The sequence below is a fragment of the Pseudophryne corroboree genome, unplaced genomic scaffold (genome assembly GCF_028390025.1).
Source record: "Pseudophryne corroboree isolate aPseCor3 unplaced genomic scaffold, aPseCor3.hap2 scaffold_1112, whole genome shotgun sequence".
Classification (NCBI taxonomy): Eukaryota; Metazoa; Chordata; class Amphibia; order Anura; family Myobatrachidae; genus Pseudophryne; species Pseudophryne corroboree.
Window position 1 is genome coordinate 139,276 of NW_026967738.1, and position 26,948 is coordinate 166,223.

The 26,948-nt window shown below is 41.4% G+C and overlaps 8 non-coding genes across 8 annotated transcripts; 3 read left to right on the forward strand and 5 right to left on the reverse strand.

The window, feature by feature from the left end:
- Nucleotides 1-6,215: 6,215 nt before the first annotated feature.
- LOC134989544 (U1 spliceosomal RNA) lies at nt 6,216-6,379 on the reverse strand. The gene has a single exon (XR_010194681.1). It is a non-coding gene; the product is annotated as a U1 spliceosomal RNA (small nuclear RNA).
- Nucleotides 6,380-6,529: 150 nt separating this feature from the next.
- On the reverse strand, nt 6,530-6,693 carry LOC134989648 (U1 spliceosomal RNA). Its single transcript, XR_010194764.1, has one exon. It is a non-coding gene; the product is annotated as a U1 spliceosomal RNA (small nuclear RNA).
- Nucleotides 6,694-7,367: 674 nt separating this feature from the next.
- On the reverse strand, nt 7,368-7,530 carry LOC134989568 (U1 spliceosomal RNA). The gene has a single exon (XR_010194694.1). It is a non-coding gene; the product is annotated as a U1 spliceosomal RNA (small nuclear RNA).
- Nucleotides 7,531-7,682: 152 nt separating this feature from the next.
- Nucleotides 7,683-7,846, reverse strand: LOC134989636 (U1 spliceosomal RNA). The gene has a single exon (XR_010194753.1). It is a non-coding gene; the product is annotated as a U1 spliceosomal RNA (small nuclear RNA).
- Nucleotides 7,847-23,432: 15,586 nt separating this feature from the next.
- Nucleotides 23,433-23,596, reverse strand: LOC134989572 (U1 spliceosomal RNA). The gene has a single exon (XR_010194697.1). It is a non-coding gene; the product is annotated as a U1 spliceosomal RNA (small nuclear RNA).
- Nucleotides 23,597-23,740: 144 nt separating this feature from the next.
- LOC134989598 (U5 spliceosomal RNA) lies at nt 23,741-23,856 on the forward strand. The gene has a single exon (XR_010194716.1). It is a non-coding gene; the product is annotated as a U5 spliceosomal RNA (small nuclear RNA).
- Nucleotides 23,857-24,126: 270 nt separating this feature from the next.
- Nucleotides 24,127-24,243, forward strand: LOC134989623 (U5 spliceosomal RNA). The gene has a single exon (XR_010194741.1). It is a non-coding gene; the product is annotated as a U5 spliceosomal RNA (small nuclear RNA).
- A 286-nt stretch (nt 24,244-24,529) lies between these two features.
- Nucleotides 24,530-24,645, forward strand: LOC134989604 (U5 spliceosomal RNA). The gene has a single exon (XR_010194722.1). It is a non-coding gene; the product is annotated as a U5 spliceosomal RNA (small nuclear RNA).
- Nucleotides 24,646-26,948: the final 2,303 nt, after the last annotated feature.

The following is a 26,948-nucleotide window of genomic DNA, read 5'->3' on the forward strand; positions in this document are numbered from 1 at the left end:
AACCATATATTAAATGGCTTTTCAGAAAAGGGAGATGGGAGAAGAGCTTTCAGTACTTGTAGGACCGATGCACATTTCCTATTCTAGCCTCCAAAAACAGATTCAGTTGCATTTTCCAGCGTGTTTTGGATGCGCCTTTGCAAATGTCTTACATCGACAAACTTATTTAGTACTATTTTGCAAATAGGGTTACATTGTTGCAACATTGTGTTCCCTAATTGCTTGATTTTTTAAATGCAACAATTGATAAAAACACCTGATAACTGCTCTGCGGAGTCTTATTTTGTGTCTACTTCTTATCTACATTTAATTCCGTACCTCTAATCAAGGCATTTTTAAATGCTGGCGGCTGCCAGGACGTGAGGCCTACCTAGACTTTAGATCTGAATTTGAATGTACTTGTGAACTAACTTAATTTCCTACTTCTAAATTCATTCCTAAATTCACTACTTACATGAATCCTGTAGTTGGGCATTTTGGGACTTCGATTGTGGGCATTGTTTTGTGTCCAGACCAGCAGCAGGTGGTGTGCATTTGCTGGAAAGCCATCGAAGACCTCCGATATGCTGCATCTCCTGATGTGTGTCTCCCTCAAGTGGCTGTCAGCAAATGCCAGCTAGACACCCCATTCCAAGCTGATTGTGACATCACGGAACATGCATCATAGAACAGGCATGCTAAAACATGGGTCTTCAACCTGCGACCCTCCAGCTGCTGTAGAATTACACATCCCAGCATGCCCTGCCTCAGTTTTAGCATACCTTATAGCAAAACTGTGGCAGGGCGTGCTGGGATGTGTAGTTTCACAGCAGCTGGAGGGCCACAGGATGAAGACCCATGTGCTAGAGCCAAGCCGCAGGTACATTGAATGCTAGCAAGCTGAATATTTAAATCCTTTTTGTTCCGCAGCATTCCAATGCGGAAGATTCCATGGAACCAGAGATCCTTCCATTGAGAAGGACATGCTGCCTGGATGACTACACTGTGCAAATTAAATCACGGAGCCAGTTGGTTTGTGGGTGGCTCTGGTGACTGGGTGGTTGGGTGGGTGGTGTGTCGGAGGTGGAGCACATGCAAATGATTGTGTATCATCCAGCTAGTGAGAGTGAAAACTCATGCAGGAGTGTGCCTGCTTGTCAGTGGGTTATGCACCTTGCCAGACGTTAAATCTACATAGAGCAGCTGGAGGGGACAAGAGCATGTTTGCAAAATATAGATAGAAGAGCATATATGCTGGCGCATTCTCCATGATTGTGTCAGCTTATGTTTTGGTGCACTGCACTTTCCTCCACTAAGTTTTAGCCATTTTTGTTAAGCTCAAGTGTAGTTGCTTCTCGGCCTTTTGGCTGTGATCTTGTATTGTGGTTGAAGGGTCTGCTGGAGGGAGGGATTGCTTTCTTCATTGGCGAAAGACCAAAGATATTCCAGGATGGAAGGCTTGGGAACACTATCCGTTTTTCAATTGTGGAAGAGTTGAAAGACCGGATTGGACTACATTCTATAGTAAAGGATGTCTTTCTATTTATTAATCCTCCCTTTATATGTGTCAGTCTTTCAATAAAGCTTCGGGCTTGTGATTCCCTCACCCTCTTACACTCCACACCCATAGCCTTATTAACTGTTGTATTATTGTACAGTTTAAATGTATAGTGCAGTTCATGATTTATAGTGTAGGCTGGCCTGTGCTGTAGTTCTTGAACTGTACTATACCATCAGCATTTCTATTGTGTTTTGGCTGTGCCGCAACGCGGTACTTATGTGTGTAATGTTTATGTATGTTTTTTTGCTTCTTTATGTGCATCGGTCCTACAAGTACTGAAAGCTCTTCTCCCATCTCCCTTTTCTGAAAAGCCATTTAATATATGGTTCCCAGATAGGGGACATATCAGATATTGGATTTCAAAAGCATCAAATATCATACCACTTTTATTGCCATCAAAGATAAACATTGATTGTTTTCAGATATTGGCTTGAAAAAGCAGTCTTTATTGACATAAAAAAAACATACATAAACATTGCACACATAAATACAGTGTTGCAGCACAGCCAAAACACAATACAAATGCTGACGGTATAGTACAGTTCAAGAACTACAGCACAGGCCAGTCTACACTATAAATCATGAACTGCACTATACATTTAAACTATACAATAATACAACAGTTAATAAGGCTATGGGTGTGGAGTGTAAGAGGGTGAGGGATTCACAAAACCGAAGCTTTATTGTAACACAGACACATATAAGGGGAGGGTCAATAAATAGAAAGATATCCTTTACTATAGAATGTAGTCCAATCCGACCTCTGTGCTCTTCCACAACTGAAAAACAGATAGTGTTCCCAAGCCTTCCATCCTGGAATATCTTTGGTTTTTCGCCAATGAAGAAAACAATCCCTCCCTCCAGCAGACCCTTCAACCACGATACAAGATCACAGCCAAAAGGCCGAGAAGCAACTACACTTGAGCTTAACAAAAATGGCTAAAACTTAGTGGAGGAAAGTGCAGTGCACCAAAACATAAGCTGACACAATCATGGAGAATGCGCCAGCATATATGCTCTTCTATCTATATTTTGCAAACCTGCTCTTGTCCCCTCCAGCTGCTCTATGTAGATTTAACGTCTGGCAAGGTGCATAACCCACTGACAAGCAGGCACACTCCTGCATGAGTTTTCTCTCTCACTAGCTGGATGATACACAATCATTTGCATGCGCTCCACTTCCGACACACCACCCACCCAACCACCCAGTCACCAGAGCCACCCACAAGCCAACTGGCTCCGTGATTTAATTTGCACAGTGTAGTCATCCAGGCAGCATGTCCTTCTCAATGGAAGGATCTCTGGTTCCATGGAATCTTCCGCATTGGAATGCTGCGGAACAAAAAGGATTTAAATATTCAGCTTGCTAGCATTCAATGTACCTGCGGCTTGGCTCTAGCACATGGGTCTTCATCCTGTGGCCCTCCAGCTGCTGTGAAACTACACATCCCAGCATGCCCTGCCACAGTTTTGCTATTAAGGTATGCTAAAACTGAGGCAGGGCATGCTGGGATGTGTAGTTCCACAGCAGCTGGAGGGTCGCAGGTTGAAGACCAATGTTTTAGCATGCCTGTTCTATGATGCATGTTCCATGATGTCACAATCAGCTTGGAATGGGGTGTCTAGCAGGCATTTGCTGACAGCCACTTGAGGGAGACACACATCAGGAGATGCAGCATATCGGAGGTCTTCGATGCCTTTCCAGCAAATGCACACCACCTGCTGCTGGTCTGGACACAAAACAATGCCCACAATCGAAGTCCCAAAATGCCCAACTACAGGATTCATGTAAGTAGTGAATTTAGGAATGAATTTAGAAGTAGGAAATTAAGTTAGTTCACAAGTACATTCAAATTCAGATCTAAAGACTAAACACAAAACACAAAATAAGACTCCACAGAGCAATTATCAGGTGTCTTTATCAATTGTTGCATTTAAAAAATCAAGCAATTAGGGAACACAATGTTGCGACAATGTAACCCTATTTGCAAAATAGTACTAAATAAGTTTGTCGATGTAAGACATTTGCAAAGGCGCAAACAAAACACGCTGGAAAATGCAACTGAATCTGTTTTTGGAGGTTAGAAAAGATGCAGGATCAAGTAGCTCCATGGGTAGGGTGTTTGATTAGAATTCAACAGGTTATAGGTTTGAATCCTGGGTATGATAGTTTGAGATGTTATTTAATAAAGCATGTTTATATATTAGTCACACATTGCTTACTTGTACAAATGGCATGTCACCAGTTAGTGCTGACTGCTGATATGCCATTTGCACTAAAACAAATTAAAATGGTAAAAGTTATTGTACTTTAAGTAAAAATAAAAGCTAAAATATCAATCCCAGTTTTGGATTACTTTAATGAACAAAAAAAAAATGCATATAGCAAAGGATAGTTTCAATCTGCCTACCTCTGGGTTATGGACCCAGCATGCTTCCATTACAGTACTCTGCTGCACATGTAAGTGCAAGAGATCCTGAAGCACTCACTCATCATGGGAAAGTACCAATGTGTTTCTTCATTGGTTGATGGAAGAAACATCTTACAAAAACTCTCCACATTATTGACTTTTTAAAATGTTTCTAGGAATCGTTCTAGATGAATGCTTATTAGCCTTTGTCAGTATGGACTTTTACAAAGTGTTGCTGTGGCGCAATCAGTTACTGTGTAAGGCTATTAACCAAAAGGTTGGTGGTTCAATACCACCCAGGGACGTAATTGACCTTGTTATCAGATTTTGGTGATCTTTATGTAGACAAGTCAAAATTTCAAACCCCCTCTTATGGTGTAGGGTACCTGGCCTTCTCTGATGTAATCAGAGTTAGATTTGATTCAGTGATTTTATAAAAACAGCTAGGAAGCACAATTTAGCAGTGGGTTGCAGAGAAAAAGAAATATGCTGGCAAAAAAATCCAATTGAGTGATTAAACAGCTCTTCATTTTCTGGCTTTATTTTTATGCTAACAAATTTGTTCTCTGAAAAGTGTCCACAAAGCCAAGTTTCTGATTAACACCTTTGTAGGGATGGTTTTTAACCTATTACTAAATTAAACTTGCTTCATTGGAAAGGCAGCAAGATGCATCCTCATTTCAATATCTACTGAAATAATACAGGTTGACACCAGGAAACATTAACGCCACTGCATCCTTTGTGCTTTCTCATGTGGAAGTCTGTTTAATGTGAAAACAAGGTGATATCTAATTAGCACACAGGTAAGGAATTAAGAAAATCTTTATTTAAGGGTGAAGATGTTTCTCACAAAATCGTTGCCCCAATGCATCATTGAAATTCAAGCTGGAAAGATGATTTTAATATATCACTTGTACATTTTGTATTGCTCTTCTGGTGACAATGTAGTTTGTTTTTGTCAATTACCATTTTAATAATAGGGTAAAGAAAATTAAGTGGATTTTTGAAAGAAAACAATACTGTCAATATACTATTAAAACAAATTAAAATGGTAAAAGCTATTGTACTTTAAGTAAAAATAAAAGAGCAAAAATATCAATCCCAGTTTTGGATTACTTTAATTAACAAAAAAAAAATGCATATAGCAGATGATAGTTTCAATCTGCCTACCTCTGGGTTAAGGGGCCCAGCATGCTTCCATTGCAGTACTCTGCTGCACATGTAAGTGCAAGAGATCCTGAAGCACTCACTCATCATGGGAAAGTACCAATGCGTTTCTTCATTGGTTGATGGAAGAAACATCTTACAAAAACTCTCCAGATTATTGACTTTTTAAAGTTTTCTAGGAAACGTTCTAGATGAATGCTTATTAGCCTTTGTCAGTATGTACTTTTGCAAAGTGTCTCGGTGGTGCAATCGGTTAGTGTGTTTGGTTATTAACCAAAGGGTTGGTGGTTCAATCCCACCCAGTGATGTTATTGACCATGTCATCAGATTTTGGTGATCTTTAAGTAGACAAGTCAAAATTTCAAACCCCCTCTTATGGTGTAGGGTACCTGGCCTACTCTGATGTAATCAGAGTTAGATTTGATTAAGTGATTTTATAAAAGAACAGCTAGGAAGCACAACTTAGCAGTGGGTTGCAGAGAAAAAGAAATACGCTTGCAGAAAAATCCAATTGAGTGATTAAACAGCTCTTCATTTTCTGGCTTTATTTTTATGCTAACTAATTTGTTCTCTGAAAAGTGTCCACAAAGCCAAGTATCTGATTAACACCTTTGTAGGGATGGTTTTTCACCTATTACTAAATTAAACTTGCTTCATTGGAAAGGCAGCAAGTGATGTCATCCAAGCAGTGGGTCAAAGTTGGCTTCAACCCTCGTCTGCTTATGAAAAGAGAAAAGGGATATGCAGGGCATGGCGGCCTTTTGCGACGCTTGGATGACCCCTAGTTCGCATTAAACACCCCCACCCTCCTTCGGTGTGGGGCTCATGTTGGCCATGCCCCAGCCCCTGAAGCATTCAAGCTGATTTCTTGCAGCAGCTAGGTACTGTAACAGCTCCAGAGCTGCTCTGTAAGGCAAGTAAAAGGGTGTGGGCCCTGCAGCACTACCTGTAGTTTGCATTGTGCATTGGAAGGCACAAAGTAAGCAGACGGGAGGAGAAGTCAGGATAGTGCACAAGGTTATAGAAGGGAGGGGCTCAAGAAAAGAGAAGTGGAAACAGACAGCATACTAGGCTGGAGAGAGACCTGAGACAAAGAGATCTGAATTATACGAGAGCCGTCCAGGGGAAACACAAATTATGCAGTCAAGTTTCCCACATTTGGGGAAATCGCAAGGGGCAGCACACCCAGAGTGCAATGGGTGAGCCTTGCCCTGGGAGAAGCACCTTCATGATCATAGTATCTCACCTGGCAGGTTAGTAGGAGTTGGGCTAGAGCTGGGGAGGGTCGCTGCTCGGGCACTACCTTTCAAGTGAAGGAGATCCAACTGAGGCAGCACAAGGGAACTCTCAAAAGAAGAACAAGGCTAGAGGAAGATCTGAGACAAAGAAATCTGACTTTACCAGAGCTGACCAGAGGAAAGCACAAACACAGTCCACCACTACCACAAATAATGCAGTCGAGTTTCCCACATTTGGGGAAATCACAGGGGTCAGCATACCCAGAATGCAATGAATGAACCTCACCCTGGGAAAACAATCTTCATGACAATAGTATCTCCTATGCAAAATAAGTATGATTTGGGATAGGGCTGGGGAGGGCCGCTGCTCAGGCACATCTCTGTCAAGTAAAGGAGATTCAACTGAGGCAGCACAAGGGAACTCTCATCTGGGGACAACAACTGCAGGGAGAACACATATTTTCAGATGAACATGGGGTGGCAGAAGGCTGCCTAATACTGAAGCACCCCCAAACAACAAACCAAATGCAACAACTAGTGCAAGCATTCCTGGGGGATGGCCTGCAGCAGATGGATTTGAATATGGTGATGGCATCCAAGCAGTGGGTCAAAGTTGGCTTCAACCCTCGTCTGCATATGAAAAGAGAAAAGGAGCGTGCAGGGCATGGAGGCCTTTTGTGGTGCTTGGATGACCCCTAGTTCGCATTAAGCACCCCCACCCTCCTTCAGTGTGGGGCTCATGTTGGCCATTCCCCAGCCCCTGAAGTATTCAAGCTGATTTCTTGCAGCAGCTGGGCACTGTAACAGCTCCAGAGCTGCTCTGTAAAGCAAGTAAAAGGGTGTGGGCCCTGCAGCACTACCCGTAGTTTGCATTGTGCATTGGGAGGCACAAAGTAAGCAGACGGGAGGAGAAGTCAGGATAGTGCACAAGGGTATAGAAGGGAGGGGCTCAAGAAAAAAGAAGTGGAACCAGACAGCAAACTAGGCTGGAGAGAGACCTGAGACAAAGAGATCTGAATTACATGAGAGCCGACCAGGGAAAACTCAAATTATGCAGTCAAGTTTCCCACATTTGGGGAAATCGCAGGGGCAGCACACCCAGAGTGCAATGGGTGAGCCTTGCCCTGGGAGAAGCAACTTCATGATCATAGTATCTCACCTGGCAGGTAAGTAGGAGTTGGGCTAGAGCTGGGGAGGGTCGCTGCTCGGGCACCCCCCTGTCAAGTGAAGGAGATCCAACTGAGGCAGCACAAGGGAACTCTCGAAAGAAGAACAAGGCTAGAGGAAGATCTGAGACAAAGAAATCTGAATTTTACCAGAGCTGACCAGAGGAAAGCACAAACACAGTCCCCCACTACCACAAATAATGCAGTCGAGTTTCCCACATTTGGGGAAATCACAGGGGTCAGCATACCCAGAATGCAACGAATGAACCTCACCCTGGGAGAACAATCTTCATGACCATGGTATCTCCTATGCAAAATAAGTATGATTTGGGATAGGGCTGGGGAGGGCCGTTGCTCAGGCACATCTCTGTCAAGTAAGTTGCATTTGATTTGTTGTTTGGGGGTGCTTCAGTATTAGGCAGCCTTCTGCCCTACCATGTTCATCTGAAAATATGTGTTCTCCCTGCAGTTGTTGTCCCCAGATGAGAGTTCCCTTGTGCTGCCTCAGTTTAATCTCCTTTTGGAGAAGACCTCAATAAGATTGTAGCTGATCTGGCTACTGCTAAAACAGCTTGCCTACCTAGTATGACTCCTACCACGCAGAAGGCTAAAAGTACTTTTCTTGGCCCTTTCATCCTCCAGGTAAAGCGTACCCAAGGTCAGGCATACCCAAAGCAAGCTCATGTTTCCAGACCTGCCAAGCCCAGACTGAAGCAATCCTGGGCTGCCCATCAGCCTGCTTCCAAAACGGACAAGCCTGCCGCATGACGGTGCAGGCCTCCCTCTGGGGGATCCCAGGGTGGGGGGCCCGACTTCTAGGTTTGGCAAAGAAAGGTAAAATTCTAAGCTAGAGAATTCTGTTTGGAGCTCACCTTGTACTTTGTGAAGAAATAATCAGCATTGTGGCTGAGCAGATACATGTAGTGTGTGGCTGCAAACTGCATGGATCTGCTGCGTTGTAATGCTGATTCTTTTTTTTTGCAAAGTACCAATAGCTTCATATAATGTTCACAATTTTTATGCAGGATCAAATAGCTCAATAGGTAGGGTGTTTGATTAGAATTCAACAGGTTATAGGTTTGAATCCTGGGTATGGTAGTTTGAGATGTGTTATTTAATAAAGTATGTTGTTCTGACTGCCGGCATCCTATCACCTGGGATATCATACTAAATAAATGGAGTTGATCAAAAAATTTTTTTTTAACTAGGGACAATTTCCAGATACTTCTCTTTATAACTGAGATTGCCCCCTGGAACTTCACATCAGTTGACAACTATGCATGAGTGGGCAGTGCTTGCCCTGGATCTGTCCACCCATTTATGTGCCGCCATAAAATAAAGCATGACTAACAGTTATCCTGGGCGTACACTACACAATTATCTGTCAGGCTATCTATCCAGTCTGGATGGATGGAATGAAAATCTGGTAATGTATAGGAGCAAATGTCAATTAACCATTTGCTCCCAAACACTAGAAAAGTGGTCAAAAATGGTCATTACACAAATTGGTTAAACCCAAAATTTAACCAATTTGTTTAGGGGACCATTTTTGTCCATTTTTTAGTGTTTGAGAGTAAATCGTTGATGGTCATTTGCTCACATAGATAACCGGATTTCTATTCCAACCAGCCAGTGTTGGAGAGATGGTCTGCCAGATTACATAATGCATACCAGAGCCATAACTAGACTTTTTGGTGCCCTGTGACAGAGAATTATATGCCCTCCCCCCCATTTTTGCAATATGGACAAAAGGCGCATGCCTTGTGGGGAAGGGGCATAACAAGATTGGTCTCAGAGAAAGCACATGAGATATGAAGATATATCTAGTATACTTGACACTCAATGGTTTGTGGTTTTGCAGGGGTGCCCTCCTTAAATGCATATACAGTCACACATGGCATGTTTGTGTAAATGGCATATCAGCAGTCAGCACTAACTGGTGACATGCCATTTGTACAAGTAAGCCATGTGTGACTAATATATAAACATACTTTATTAAATAACACCTCAAACTATCATACCCAGGATTCAAACCTATAACCTGTTAAATTCTAATCAAACACCCTACCCATTGAGCTACTTGATCCTGCATCTATTCTAACCTCCAAAAACAGATTCAGTTGCATTTTCCAGCGTGTTTTGTTTGCGCCTTTGCAAATGTCTTACATCGACAAACTTATTTAGTACTATTTTGCAAATAGGGTTACATTGTCGCAACATTGTGTTCCCTAATTGCTTGATTTTTTAAATGCAAAAATTGATAAAGACACCTGATAATTGCTCTGTGGAGTCTTCTTTTGTGTCTACTTCTTATCTACATTTAATTCCCTACCTATAATCAAGGCATTTTTAAATGCTGGGTGCTGCCAGGACGTGAGGCCTACCTAGTCTTTAGATCTGAATTTGAATGTACTTGTGAACTAACTTAATTTCCTACTTCTAAATTCATTCCTAAATTCACTACTTACATTAATCCTGTAGTTGGGCATTTTGAGCCTTCAATTGTGGGCATTGTTTTGTGTCCAGACCAGCAGCTGGTGGTGTGCATTTGCTGGAAAGGCATCGAAGACCTCCGATATGCTGCATCTCCTGATGTGTGTCTGCCTCAAGTGGCTGTCAGCAAATGCATGCTAGACACCCCATTCCAAGCTGATTGTGACATCACGGAACATGCATCATAGAACAGGCATGCTAGAACATGGGTCTTCAACCTGCGACCCTCCAGCTGCTGTGGAACTACATATCCCAGCATGCCCCGCCTCAGTTTTAGCATACCTTAAAAGCAAAACTGTAGCAGGGCATGCTGGGATGTGTAGTTTCACAGCAGCTGGAGGGCAACAGGATGAAGACCCATGTGCTAGAACCAAACCGCAGGTACATTGAATGCTAGCAAGCTGAATGTTTAAATCCTTTTTGTTCCGCAGCATTCCAATGCGGAAGATTCCATGGAACCAGAGATTATTCCATTGAGAAGGACATGCTGCCTGGATGACTGCACTGTGCAAATTAAATCACGGAGCCAGTTGGCTTGTGGGTGGCTCTGGTGACTGGGTGGTTGGGTGGGCGGTGTGTCGGAGGTGGAGCACATGCAAATGAATGTGTATCATCCAGCTAGTGAGAGAGAAAACTCATGCAGGAGTGTGCCTGCTTGTCAGTGAGTTATGCACCTTGCCAGACGTCAAATCTACATGGAGCAACTGGAGGGGACAAGAGCAGGTTTGGAAAATATAGACAGAAGAGCATATATGCTGGCGCATTCTCCATGATTGTGTCAGCTTATGTTTTGGTGCACTGCACTTTCACTAAGTTTTAGCCATTTTGTTTAAACGCAAGTGTAGTTGCTTCTCGCTCTTTTGGCTGTGATATTGTATTGTGGTTGAAGAGTCTGCTGGAGGGATTGTTTTCTTCATTGGCGAGAGACTGAAGATATTCCAGGATGGAAGGCTTGGGAACACTATCCGTTTTTCAGTTGTGGAAGAGTTGAAAGACCGGATTGGACTACATTCTATAGTAAAGGGTATCTTTGTATTTATTAATCCTCCCTTTATATGTGTCTGTCTTTCAATAAAGCTTTGGGCTTGTGATTCCGTCACCCTCTTACACTCCACACCCATAGCCTTATTAACTATTGTATTGTTTAAATGTATAGTGCAGTTCATGATTTATAGTGTAGGCTGACCTGTGCTGTAGTTCTTGAACTGTACTATACCGACAGCATTTGTATTGTGTTTTGGCTGTGCTGCAACACAGTACTTATGTGTGTAATGTTTATGTATGTTTTTTTGCTTCTTTATGTCAATAAAGACTGCTTTTTCAATCCAATATCTGAAAACAATCAATGTTTATCTTTGATGGCAATAGAAGTGGTATGATATTTGCTGCTTTTGAAAGGCAATATCTGATATGTCCCCTATCTGGGAACCATATATTAAATGGCTTTTCAGAAAAGGGAGATGGGAGAAGAGCTTTCAGTACTTGTAGGACCGATGCACATTTCCTATTCTAGCCTCCAAAAACAGATTCAGTAGCATTTTCCAGCGTGTTTTGGATGCGCCTTTGCAAATGTCTTACATCGACAAACTTATTTAGTACTATTTTGCAAATAGGGTTACATTGTTGCAACATTGTGTTCCCTAATTGCTTGATTTTTTAAATGCAACAATTGATAAAAACACCTGATAACTGCTCTGCGGAGTCTTATTTTGTGTCTACTTCTTATCTACATTTAATTCCGTACCTCTAATCAAGGCATTTTTAAATGCTGGCGGCTGCCAGGACGTGAGGCCTACCTAGACTTTAGATCTGAATTTGAATGTACTTGTGAACTAACTTAATTTCCTACTTCTAAATTCATTCCTAAATTCACTACTTACATGAATCCTGTAGTTGGGCATTTTGGGACTTCGATTGTGGGCATTGTTTTGTGTCCAGACCAGCAGCAGGTGGTGTGCATTTGCTGGAAAGGCATCGAAGACCTCCGATATGCTGCATCTCCTGATGTGTGTCTCCCTCAAGTGGCTGTCAGCAAATGCCTGCTAGACACCCCATTCCAAGCTGATTGTGACATCACGGAACATGCATCATAGAACAGGCATGCTAAAACATGGGTCTTCAACCTGCGACCCTCCAGCTGCTGTGGAACTACACATCCCAGCATGCCCTGCCTCAGTTTTAGCATACCTTATAGCAAAACTGTGGCAGGGCATGCTGGGATGTGTAGTTTCACAGCAGCTGGAGGGCCACAGGATGAAGACCCATGTGCTAGAGCCAAGCCGCAGGTACATTGAATGCTAGCAAGCTGAATATTTAAATCCTTTTTGTTCCGCAGCATTCCAATGCGGAAGATTCCATGGAACCAGAGATCCTTCCATTGAGAAGGACATGCTGCCTGGATGACTACACTGTGCAAATTAAATCACGGAGCCAGTTGGTTTGTGGGTGGCTCTGGTGACTGGGTGGTTGGGTGGGTGGTGTGTCGGAGGTGGAGCACATGCAAATGATTGTGTATCATCCAGCTAGTGAGAGTGAAAACTCATGCAGGAGTGTGCCTGCTTGTCAGTGGGTTATGCACCTTGCCAGACGTTAAATCTACATAGAGCAGCTGGAGGGGACAAGAGCATGTTTGCAAAATATAGATAGAAGAGCATATATGCTGGCGCATTCTCCATGATTGTGTCAGCTTATGTTTTGGTGCACTGCACTTTCCTCCACTAAGTTTTAGCCATTTTTGTTAAGCTCAAGTGTAGTTGCTTCTCGGCCTTTTGGCTGTGATCTTGTATTGTGGTTGAAGGGTCTGCTGGAGGGAGGGATTGCTTTCTTCATTGGCGAAAGACCAAAGATATTCCAGGATGGAAGGCTTGGGAACACTATCCGTTTTTCAATTGTGGAAGAGTTGAAAGACCGGATTGGACTACATTCTATAGTAAAGGATGTCTTTCTATTTATTAATCCTCCCCTTATATGTGTCAGTCTTTCAATAAAGCTTCGGGCTTGTGATTCCCTCACCCTCTTACACTCCACACCCATAGCCTTATTAACTGTTGTATTATTGTACAGTTTAAATGTATAGTGCAGTTCATGATTTATAGTGTAGGCTGGCCTGTGCTGTAGTTCTTGAACTGTACTATACCATCAGCATTTCTATTGTGTTTTGGCTGTGCCGCAACGCGGTACTTATGTGTGTAATGTTTATGTATGTTTTTTTGCTTCTTTATGTGCATCGGTCCTACAAGTACTGAAAGCTCTTCTCCCATCTCCCTTTTCTGAAAAGCCATTTAATATATGGTTCCCAGATAGGGGACATATCAGATATTGGATTTCAAAAGCATCAAATATCATACCACTTTTATTGCCATCAAAGATAAACATTGATTGTTTTCAGATATTGGCTTGAAAAAGCAGTCTTTATTGACATAAAAAAAACATACATAAACATTGCACACATAAATACAGTGTTGCAGCACAGCCAAAACACAATACAAATGCTGACGGTATAGTACAGTTCAAGAACTACAGCACAGGCCAGTCTACACTATAAATCATGAACTGCACTATACATTTAAACTATACAATAATACAACAGTTAATAAGGCTATGGGTGTGGAGTGTAAGAGGGTGAGGGATTCACAAAACCAAAGCTTTATTGTAACACAGACACATATAAGGGGAGGGTCAATAAATAGAAAGATATCCTTTACTATAGAATGTAGTCCAATCCGACCTCTGTGCTCTTCCACAACTGAAAAACAGATAGTGTTCCCAAGCCTTCCATCCTGGAATATCTTTGGTCTTTCGCCAATGAAGAAAACAATCCCTCCCTCCAGCAGACCCTTCAACCACGATACAAGATCACAGCCAAAAGGCCGAGAAGCAACTACACTTGAGCTTAACAAAAATGGCTAAAACTTAGTGGAGGAAAGTGCAGTGCACCAAAACATAAGCTGACACAATCATGGAGAATGCGCCAGCATATATGCTCTTCTATCTATATTTTGCAAACCTGCTCTTGTCCCCTCCAGCTGCTCTATGTAGATTTAACGTCTGGCAAGGTGCATAACCCACTGACAAGCAGGCACACTCCTGCATGAGTTTTCTCTCTCACTAGCTGGATGATACACAATCATTTGCATGCGCTCCACTTCCGACACACCACCCACCCAACCACCCAGTCACCAGAGCCACCCACAAGCCAACTGGCTCCGTGATTTAATTTGCACAGTGTAGTCATCCAGGCAGCATGTCCTTCTCAATGGAAGGATCTCTGGTTCCATGGAATCTTCCGCATTGGAATGCTGCGGAACAAAAAGGATTTAAATATTCAGCTTGCTAGCATTCAATGTACCTGCGGCTTGGCTCTAGCACATGGGTCTTCATCCTGTGGCCCTCCAGCTGCTGTGAAACTACACATCCCAGCATGCCCTGCCACAGTTTTGCTATTAAGGTATGCTAAAACTGAGGCAGGGCATGCTGGGATGTGTAGTTCCACAGCAGCTGGAGGGTCGCAGGTTGAAGACCCATGTTTTAGCATGCCTGTTCTATGATGCATGTTCCATGATGTCACAATCAGCTTGGAATGGGGTGTCTAGCAGGCATTTGCTGACAGCCACTTGAGGGAGACACACATCAGGAGATGCAGCATATCGGAGGTCTTCGATGCCTTTCCAGCAAATGCACACCACCTGCTGCTGGTCTGGACACAAAACAATGCCCACAATCGAAGTCCCAAAATGCCCAACTACAGGATTCATGTAAGTAGTGAATTTAGGAATGAATTTAGAAGTAGGAAATTAAGTTAGTTCACAAGTACATTCAAATTCAGATCTAAAGACTAAACACAAAACACAAAATAAGACTCCACAGAGCAATTATCAGGTGTCTGCATTGTTGCATTTAAAAAATCAAGCAATTAGGGAACACAATGTTGCGACAATGTAACCCTATTTGCAAAATAGTACTAAATAAGTTTGTCGATGTAAGACATTTGCAAAGGCGCAAACAAAACACGCTGGAAAATGCAACTGAATCTGTTTTTGGAGGTTAGAAAAGATGCAGGATCAAGTAGCTCCATGGGTAGGGTGTTTGATTAGAATTCAACAGGTTATAGGTTTGAATCCTGGGTATGATAGTTTGAGGTGTTATTTAATAAAGTATGTTTATATATTAGTCACACATGGCTTACTTGTACAAATGGCATGTCACCAGTTAGTGCTGACTGCTGATATGCCATTTGCACTAAAACAAATTAAAATGGTAAAAGTTATTGTACTTTAAGTAAAAATAAAAGCTAAAATATCAACCCCAGTTTTGGATTACTTTAATGAACAAAAAAAAAATGCATATAGCAAAGGATAGTTTCAATCTGCCTACCTCTGGGTTATGGGCCCAGCATGCTTCCATTGCAGTACTCTGCTGCACATGTAAGTGCAAGAGATCCTGAAGCACTCACTCATCATGCGAAAGTACCAATGTGTTTCTTCATTGGTTGCTGGAAGAAACATCTTACAAAAACTCTCCAGATTATTGACTTTTTAAAGTTTTTCTAGGAAACGTTCTAGATGAATGCTTATTAATCTTTGTCAGTATGTACTTTTCGCAAAGTGTCTCTGTGGCGCAATCGGATAGTGTGTTCAGCTATGAATCAAAAGGTTGGTGGTTCAATCCCACCCAGGGACGTAATTGACCTTGTAATCAGATTTTGGTGATATTTAAGTAGACAAGTCAAAATTGCAAACCCCCTCTTATGGTGTAGGGTACCTGGCCTTCTCTGATGTAATCAGATTTGATTAAGTGATTTTATAAAAAAACAGCTAGGAAGCACAATTTAGCAGTGGGTTGCAGAGAAAAAGAAAAATGCTGGCAGAAAAATCCAATTGAGTGATTAAACAGCTCTTCATTTTCTGGCTTTATTTTTATGATAACAAATTTGTTCTCTGAAAAGTGTCCACAAAGCCAAGTATCTGATTAACATCTTTGTAGGGATGTTTTTTCACCTATTACTAAATTAAACTTGCTTCATTGGAAAGGCAGCAAGATGCATCCTCATTTCAATATCTACGGAAATAATACAGGTTGACACCAGGAAACATTAACGCCACTGCATCTTTGCTGTTTTCTCATGTGGAAGTCTGTTTAATGTGAAAACAAGGTGATATCTAATTAGCACACAGGTAAGGAATTAAGAAAATCTTTATTTAAGGGTGAAGATGTTTCTCACAAAATCGTTGCCCCAATGCATCATTGAAATTCAAGCTGGAAAGATGATTTTAATATATCACTTGTACATTTTGTATTGCTCTTCTGGTGACAATGTAGTTTGTTTTTGTCAATTACCATTTTAATAATAGGGTAAAGAAAATTAAGTGGATTTTTGAAAGAAAACAATACTGTCAATATACTATTAAAACAAATTAAAATGGTAAAAGTTATTGTACTTTAAGTAAAAATAAAAGCTAAAATATCAATCCCAGTTTTGGATTACTTTAATGAACAAAAAAAAAAATGCATATAGCAAAGGATAGTTTCAATCTGCCTACCTCTGGGTTATGGGCCCAGCATGCTTCCATTGCAGTACTCTGCTGCACATGTAAGTGCAAGAGATCCTGAAGCACTCACTCATCATGCAAAAGTACCAATGTGTTTCTTCATTGGTTGCTGGAAGAAACATCTTACAAAAACTCTCCAGATTATTGACTTTTTAAAGTTTTTCTAGGAAACGTTCTAATGAATGCTTATTAGTCTTTGTCAGTATGGACTTTTTGCAAAGTGTCTCTGTGGCGCAATCGGTTAGTGTGTTCAGCTATTAATCAAAACGTTGGTGGTTCAATCCCACCCAGGGACGTAATTGACCTTGTGATCAGATTTTGGTGATATTTAAGTAGACAAGTCAAAATTGCAAACCCCCTCTTATGGTGTAGGGTACCTGGCCTTCTCTGATGTAATCAGAGTTAGATTTGATTAAGTGATTTTATAAAAAATCAGCTAGGAAGCACAATTTAGCAGTGGGTTGCAGAGAAAAAGAAAAATGCTGGCAGAAAAATCCAATTGAGTGATTAAACAGCTCTTCATTTTCTGGCTTTATTTTTATGATAACAAATTTGTACTCTGAAAAGTGTCCACAAAGCCAAGTATCTGATTAACATCTTTGTAGGGATGGTTTTTCACCTATTACTAAATTAAACTTGCTTCATTGGAAAGGCAGCAAGATGCATCCTCATTTCAATATCTACGGAAATAATACAGGTTGACACCAGGAAACATTAACGCCACTGCATCTTTGCTGTTTTCTCATGTGGAAGTCTGTTTAATGTGAAAACAAGGTGATATCTAATTAGCACACAGGTAAGGAATTAAGAAAATCTTTATTTAAGGGTGAAGATGTTTCTCACAAAATCGTTGCCCCAATGCATCATTGAAATTCAAGCTGGAAAGATGATTTTAATATATCACTTGTACATTTTGTATTGCTCTTCTGGTGACAATGTAGTTTGTTTTTGTCAATTACCATTTTAATAATCGGGTAAAGAAAATTAATTGGATTTTTGAAAGAAAACAATACTGTCAATATACTATTAAAACAAATTAAAATGGTAAAAGTTATTGTACTTTAAGTAAAAATAAAAGAGCAAAAATATCAATCCCAGTTTTGGATTACTTTAATTAACAAAAAAAATGCATATAGCAGAGGATAGTTTAAATCTGCCTACCTCTGGGTTATGGACCCAGCATGCTTCCATTACAGTACTCTGCTGCACATGTAAGTGCAAGAGATCCTGAAGCACTCACTCATCATGGGAAAGTACCAATGTGTTTCTTCATTGGTTGATGGAAGAAACATCTTACAAAAACTCTCCACATTATTGACTTTTTAAAATGTTTCTAGGAATCGTTCTAGATGAATGCTTATTAGCCTTTGTCAGTATATACTTTTGCAAAGTGTCGCTGTGGCGCAATCAGTTAGTGTGTAAGGCTATTAACCAAAAGGTTGGTGGTTCAATCCCACCCAGGGACTTAATTGACCTTGTTATCAGATTTTGGTGATCTTTAAGTAGACAAGTCAAAATTTCAAACCCCCTGTTATGGTGTAGGGTACCTGGCCTTCTCTGATGTAATCAGAGTTAGATTTGATTCAGTGATTTTATAAAAACAGCTAGGAAGCACAATTTAGCAGTGGGTTGCAGAGAAAAAGAAATATGCTGGCAGAAAAATCCAATTGAGTGATTAAACAGCTCTTTATTTTCTGGCTTTATTTTTATGCTAACTAATTTGTTCTCTGAAAAGAGTCCACAAAGCCAAGTATCTGATTAACATATTTGTAGGGATGGTTTTTCACCTATTACTAAATTAAACTTGCTTCATTGGAAAGGCAGCAAGATGCATCCTCATTTCAATATCTACTGAAATAATACAGGTTGACACCAGGAAACATTAACGCTACTGCATCCTTGCTGCTTTCTCATGTGGAAGTCTGTTTAATGTGAAAACAAGGTGATATCTAATTAGCACACAGGTAAGGAATTAAGAAAATCTTTATTTAAGGGTGAAGATGTTTCTCACAAAATCGTTGCCCCAATGCATCATTGAAATTCAAGCTGGAAAGATGATTTTAATATATCACTTGTACATTTTGTATTGCTCTTCTGGTGACAATGTAGTTTGTTTTTGTCAATTACCATTTTAATAATAGGGTAAAGAAAATTAAGTGGATTTTTGAAAGAAAACAATACTGTCAATATACTATTAAAACATATTAAAATGGTAAAAGTTATTGTACTTTAAGTAAAAATAAAAGAGAAAAAATATCAATCCCAGTTTTGGATTACTTTAATTAACAAAAAAAAATGCATATAGCAGAGGATAGTTTCAATCTGCCTACCTCTGGGTTATGAACCCAGCATGCTTTCATTACAGTACTCTGCTGCACATGTAAGTGCAAGAGATCCTGAAGCACTCACTCATCATGGGAAAGTACCAATGTGTTTCTTCGTTGGTTGATGGAAGAAACATCTTACAAAAACTCTCCAGATTATTGACTTTTTAAAGTTTTTCTAGGAAACGTTCTAGATGAATGCTTATTAGCCTTTGTCAGTATGGACTTTTGCAAAGTGTCTCTGTGGTGCAATCGGTTAGTGTGATTGGTTATTAACCAAAGGGTTGGTGGTTCAATCCCACCCAGGGATGTAATTGACCTTGTTATCAGATTTTGGTGATCTTTAAGTAGACAAGTCAAAATTTCAAAAACCCCTGTTATGGTGTAGGGTACCTGGCCTTCTCTGATGTAATCAGAGTTAGATTTGATTCAGTGATTTTATAAAAACAGCTAGGAAGCACAATTTAGCAGTGGTTTGCAGAGAAAAAGAAATATGCTGGCAAAAAAATCCAATTGAGTGATTAAACAGCTCTTCATTTTCTGGCTTTATTTTTATGCTAACAAATTTGTTCTCTGAAAAGTGTCCACAAAGCCAAGTATCTGATTAACATCTTTGTAGGGATGGTTTTTCACCTATTACTAAATTAAACTTGCTTCATTGGAAAGGCAGCAAGATGCATCCTCATTTCAATATCTACTGAAATAATACAGGTTGACACCAGGAAACATTAACGCCACTGCATCCCTGCCGATGATAACCTCAAGTTGGGTCATTCGGTGCTGCAGAGTCGTACGCACTCTTCCACCCGTTCAATAGCTTTGGTATAACCCCATGGTTCTTAATGTGACCCCAGCATCCTCTAGGTCGTATGAGAAAATAGGATTTTAATACCTACCGGTAAATCCTTTTCTCTTAGTCTGTAGAGGATGCTGGGCACCCGTCCCAGTCCATACTGTGTCTGCAGTTATTACTTGTGGTTATACACATGTTGTGTTATGGTTCTGGTCAGCTTTTTGCTGCAATTGTTCATGCCGTTGGCTTGTGTTCTGTTGAATGCCACGTTCTGCGGCATGCTTAAGGTGTGAGCTGGTAAGATGCTCACCTTAGTTTAACAATAAATCCTTTCCTCGAAATGTCCGTCTCCCTGGGCACAGTTCCTATAACTGGAGTCTGGAGGAGGGGCATAGAGGGAGGAGCCAGTTCACACCCTTTGATAGTCTTAAAGTGCCCATGTCTCTTGCGGATCCCGTCTATACCCCATGGTTCTTAATGTGACCCCAGCATCCTCTACGGACTAAGAGAAAAGGATGCCCTTGCGCACTATCCTGACTTCTCCTCCCGTCTGCTTACTTTGTGCCTTCCAACACACAATGCGAACTACAGGTGGTGCTGCAGGGCCCACACCCTTTTACTTGCCTTACAGAACACCTCTGGAGCTGTTACAGTGCCCAGCTGCTGCAAGAAATCAGCTTGAATGCTTCAGGGGATGGGGCATGGCCAACATGAGCCCCACACCAAAGGAGGGTGGGGGTGTTTAATGAGAACTAGGGGTCATCCAAGCACTGCAAAAGGCCGCCATGCCCTGCACGCCCCTTTTCTCTTTTCATATGCAGATGAGGGTTCCAGCCAACTTTGGCCCACTGCTTGGATAACATCACTGTATGCAAATCCGTCTGCTGCAGACCTTCCCCCAGGAATGCTTGTACTAGATGTTGCATATGGTTTGATATTTGATGGTGCTTCAGTATTAGGCAGCCTTCCGCCCTCCCATGTTCATCTGAAAAGATGTGGTCTCCCTGCAGTTGTTGTCCCCAGACGAGAGTTCCCTTGTGCTTCCTCAGTTGAATCTCCTTAACTTGACGGGGGAGGGGCTGCCAGAGCAGACACCCTCCCCAGCCCTATCCCAACTCATACTTATTTTGCATATGAGATTTCTTGATCATGAAGATTGTTCTCACAGGGTGAGGTTCATCCATTATATTTTAAAATAGGAAGGTACAAATTACATATTTGAATTGCATTTATGTGCTGGATTCAAATGTCCCCCCCCCCCTTCCATTCTCAATTGTGCCCGTCAGCAGCTATTCTAAGGTTGCTGCCAATGGGTGTGACACATTAATTTCTTCTGTGGGGTACACTGGACTCCACAAGGATTCACATTGGGGTGTAGAGTAGGATCTTGATCTGAGGCACCAACCGGCTCAAAGCTTTTGACTGTTCCCAAGATGCTCAGTGCATTCTCCTCTATAACCCCGCTTCCATGAACAGGGAGCTCAGTGTGTAGTTGGTGCCTTCAGTAGCAGGCCACTTAACAGGGGCCTGCCTCAGGCAGCCTATTCTTAGCTATAAATTTTGACAAGAAAAGAAGAACTTGTTTTATGAGAATCTACAAGGGCTGCAGCAGGCTAGGTCTAATAGACATCTTTACTGCAGCTTCATCACTCCCAGCGGCGCTGTATACTCCCGTGCCCTGGTTGCTGGGTCACTGCAGCGGAGGCTCCGGTTTCATCCTAAGGTCAGTCACACACACACCACCCTTCCGGATCACGAGGCCGCTGTTGAAGGGGAGCGTGGCCGTAGGGGGTGGACCATGTGCGCACTGGCGTGGACACTGATTACTGGGCAGCCGCTCCACTAGTCACCAGGTACAGTTAAGGAGCACAGGTCTGGGGGTTTTTCTCCTATATTAACCCAATTTTGTACTGCCCGCAGCGCATTGTGATAGGTAATAGGGCCTGATTCAGGTTGGATTGCAATCACAATAAGCGATCCAACTGCAAAAATTGCTAAGAGCATACGCATGTGCCTGCATTTTCTGCGGCACCCTGCAGAGAATGCGATCGCCTCTGCCTGTCAATCGGGGCGGGGGGGGGGGGGATAGGTGGGTCAGCAACACTCCATTTCCAAGTCAGGGATGGAGCGGTGCGGGGGCAATGCTTCAAAATGGGGTCTGCAACGGAGGAGACACAGGGGGCGTGGTCACAGCGGCTGTATGACATCACATTCAGCCGCTGTGATCACAAAAATGGTGGCGGCTTCCTGCGCGCACATACAGTCTGCACCAGCAGGAGGCTACACCATTTTTTATGATCACGCTGAACTGCAGTGCGACTGCAATTACAGCATGGTCAAGAAGGGAGGCGTCATGCTGGGTGGCCATGCCTTTTCACTGTGCAGGAGCCAGCACCGCTCACACACTAGTCCCCGGGTGCAGCCCCCAACCCCCGGGACACCCGGAGCAACAAAATGTAGATTCAGGCCACCAGGCCACGTCCCTACCTATGAAACCATGCCTCCTTTTTACCATTGCGCTGCTTATCTGCGCGTACTGCATTACAATCTCCCTCGCCACCTCTCTGGGTGTCACCAGTAATAGTGACACCTCTGCCATGCTTGTAGCAGCTGGTCCTAAGATCTACGCCTCAAGCCCTGAGTGTTTGCCCTTGTGACTTGTTGATCATCATAGCGAAGCAGATGCTTACAGAAAACTGCAGGGGCTTAGATTGAAAATAAAAAAATTGATGGGTATAAGGTAGAGAGGAGCGGGTTCGGTTCTCCGAGAACCGAATTCCCCACGAACTCCACGTGGTTTACACTGGTCCGAGGCAGGCTCGGTTGTTCCCGCCTGACTCGGAAAACCTGAACAAGGGAAAATGTCATCATCCCGCTGTCGGATTCTCGCGAGATTCGGATTCCATATAAAGAGCTGCGCGTTGCCGCCATTTTTACTCGTGCATTGAAGAGAGAGCGGAATGGACGTGGCTATGTTCTCTCAGTGGAAATCTCAATAGCAGTGCTCAGTATCAGTGGTTACTTATTGCTGCTCAGTAATACTAGTAGTGTGTCTCTCCTGCTCAGTGTCAGTTCTCAGTAGTATCCTCATCAGTGCTCAGTATCACTGCTCATTGTCTTGTGCTGCATTGTGGTGCTCAGCATACTACAGTACATTACTAATAGTCCAGTGCTGCATCTTGCTGCTCAGTGTCAGTTCTAGTATCCTCATCAGTGCTCACTATCACTGTTCATTGCATTTTGGTTTTCTGTATACTACAGTAACATAGTAATATAGTAACATATAGTAACATAGTTTTTGAGGTTGAATAGAGGCAAATTGCCCATCGTGTTCAACCTGTTTTAAGTTGTGATGATTCTACATACTTGCTGAATAATGTTTTATGACTAGTTAGCTACTATAACTCATGTTACCCCCGGATTAACCATGTTGATATTTTAAGTATTATAACCTTGGATAGCTTTTTCATTCAGAAATGTATCCATTCCTTTTTTAAATCCAATTACAGAGTCCGCCATTACCACCTTCCCTGGCAGGGAATTCCACATCCTGATTGCCCTAACAGTGAAGATCATAGTATCTCACCTGGCAGGTAAGTAGGAGTTGGGCTAGAGCTGTGGAGGATTGCTGCTCGGGCACCCCCTCTCAAGTGAAGGAGATCCAACTGAGGCAGCACAAGGGAACTCTCGAAAGAAGAACAAGGCTAGAGGAAGATCTGAGACAAAGAAATCTGACTTTTACCAGAGCTGACCAGAGGAAAGCACAAACACAGTCCCCCACTACCACAAATAATGCAGTCGAGTTTCCCACATTTGGGGAAATCACAGGGGTCAGCATACCCAGAATGCAATGAATGAACCTCACCCTGGGAGAACAATCTTCATGACCATGGTATCTCCTATGCAAAATAAGTATGATTTGGGATAGGGCTGGGGAGGGCCGCTGCTCAGGCACATCTCTGTCAAGTAAAGGAGATTCAACTGAGGCAGCACAAGGGAACTCTCATCTGGGGACAACAACTGCAGGGAGAACACATATTTTCAGATGAAAATCTTGGTCATGCTCTGGTTTCTCTTCAGAACGAACAAATCTTTCGCCTTTTACTAAAGATTTCCGTGGAGAGGAGCAAAACTGAGTTTTACCTCAATTTTTGCATGCCCCATCTTTTTGGGGTTTCTTTTATCGGTTTAAAGATAGAATGAGTGTGCTTTAATGAAAGCTCATTTGCATAGAAATTACAGTAAATGTTTGTTTCTTTTCAAACAGAACTTTCTTGACCATGCTACTTGCTTGAAAGATCTGGGAGCACATGGAATACAGTACAAACCATGCTTATAGCAAGGAGAAGCCAGGTGAGAAATCTGCTTTCTTTCAAATTGGGCGCTCACTTTGATCTGAATGAGGACTGCTGGCATGGCACTCAGGCGACAGGTGGAATCTTGGTCATGCTCTGGTTTCTCTTCAGAATGAACAAATCTTTCGCCTTTTATTAAAGATTATCCGTGGAGAGGAGCAAAACTGAGTTTTATCTCAATTTTTGCATGCCCCATATTATTGGGGTTTCTTTTATCAGTTTAAAGACAGAACGAGTGAGCTTTCTTGTTGGCTTTAATGTAAGTTTATTTGTATAACAATGACAGTAAATGTCTGTTTCTTTTCAAGCAGAACTTTCTTGACCATACTAATTGCTTGAAAGATCTGGGAGCACATGGAAAAGAGTACAAACCATGCTTATAGCAAGGGGAAGCCTGGTGAGAAATCTGCTTTCTTTCTTTCATATTGGGTGCTCACTTTGAGCTGAATGAGGACTGCTGGCATGGCACTCAGGCGACAGGTGGAATCTTGGTCATGCTCTGGTTTCTCTTCAGAACGAACAAATCTTTCGCCTTTTACTAAAGATTTCCGTGGAGAGGAGCAAAACTGAGTTTTATCTAAATGTTTGCATGCCCCATATTATTGGGGTTTCTTTTATCAGTTTAAAGACAGAACGAGTGTGCTTTCTTGTTAGCTTTAATGTAAGTTGCCATAGATGCAGTGAAACACGCGTGTAGGGCACGGCGTGTCCGCGTGTATTTGACTCATGTGAAATGTTATAAAACAAAAATATATGATTATGATGTTAGCTGTTAGTCTCCACTAATAGGGAATAGAAGCTGAGCTATAAGAAAGGAATACACTAGATATGATGTCACTTAGCAATTACAATGTCTAAAGTGCATACAGATAGCTACTAATAACTCTTGATAAGAATGTATATCAGTGTGGGTATATTTATATGATGGGATATTGGGACTAGTGAATATATATCACTCCTGCTGTCCAGATTGGCAATAACCAGACAATTATGATAAGAGTAGAGATGTCACATGGGCTGCTATAGATATTAATTTAATGCTGTATGTGTCATTTGTTACAAATGGATACATTTTCTATGAGTCAGCCTAGCAGCTGCATGTTCTAACAGAACACTATCCTCACACAGAATCTGCTAACCTTGAGATAACTAAATGACAGTGTGTAACAGTCTCTTTACTATAAGACTGTTACAAAGTAATACAGAATCTGCTAACCTTGAGATAACTAAATGACAGTGTGTAACAGTCTCTTTACTATAAGACTGTTACAAAGTAATACCGGTATATATATTTGAAGTCAGTCTAGCAGCTGTGTGTTCCAGCAGTTTATAAGACAAAGAAAATCTCCTATTGTGGAATCTAGACACATGGGACTGCTGGCCTGTGTCATACTATTTATATGTAATACCAGTAACATGTATATAACTGTTACATAATTGTTACAAATGGATAAATCTTTGAGTCAGCCTAGCAGCTGCATGTCCTAACAGGACACCATAAATCCTTTACAGTGTAACAAATTGATTGGTAACACTTAAAGGCTGGAGAGCAGTTATATGCCTTACTAGCATACTCAATATACCACATTATTACACCAGTTACCACGATTATTGACAGCGCATTTGATATATTATATTACCCTCACACTGAGTCTGTTTACCTTTAGATAACTAAGTGACCGAATATGTAACGGTTTCTCTATCATAAGACTGTTACAAAGTGAGATAGATATATTTGGAAGTCAGTCAAATAGCTGTGTGTTTCAGCGGTTTATAAGAAAATTCCTCATTGTGGAATCTGGACCACTAAGGGTTATTATATATATAGCACATGGAATTGCCACATCTCCCTATATGATAATTTCATTACACTGTAACATAATAAGAATTAACTCTTTAACAGTGTAAATAGAGAGTAATGAATCTCTGACACATGGAATATATTATTTCTTAGATGAATTGGATAAACCATTATGACAGACACTTTGCTTCCTAATAAGAATTGAGGTGGCTATACCTCTAAGGAAAGCATTATTGCCTACGCCTAGATCAGATTAAATAAGATCTGGCTGAATATATGAAGGAAGGTTGCTATTTATATGAGAATTGGAATTGCTATATTCCTTAAGGCAACCCCACCGATTGATATATGTTGTCAATTAAGTATATCTGAACGGCTATATCTGGACCAGATTTAATAAGATCTGGCTGATTATATGAAGGAGGGCTGCTATTTATATTAGAATTGCCATATTCCTTAAGGCAACCGCACCTGTTGGTATATCTCGCCAATTAACTATATCTAAACAGCTAAATTAAAGCTATTCATCATTTTTTTAGTTTGGATATTAATAAATATGATCTTTCCATGATGCATAGAGATTTCCCTATCAAGTGATTCCTTATCCGATATAGAAAGCTATGGTATTGAATTTAGGAATATAGTCTTAGGGGACACAGAGAAATAAGTGATCCCCATCTACCTAAGCACCCCACAAATTGGAGGTTAGCTTACCGGTTATACTCAATCACCCCCACAAATTCGCCAATGGGGATGGCTTCCCGGGAGGTAACCCCTATTGAGTGAAGGGAGTATATAGGATACGACCCAGTGGTACCTGACGACATAGATACTAACAGCTATTTAATAACATTACGCTAGAAAGTGATTATTAGCAACATATATATCTATATAAACAACCCCGCCAGGGTTGTGCCTTCAAAAATAATCACACACGGACACGCTTTTTAAACCTTTTTTTCACATCTCTTTATTCTTCTTATGCACATGTATGTTAGTTCTGTGATTTTAACCTTTATGTTTCACTGCAGTTTGGGATAATAATATTAATATTTATCCAATTTTAATACATACTTAATAAAGGTTATATTTTATGATTCATTCATTCTGTC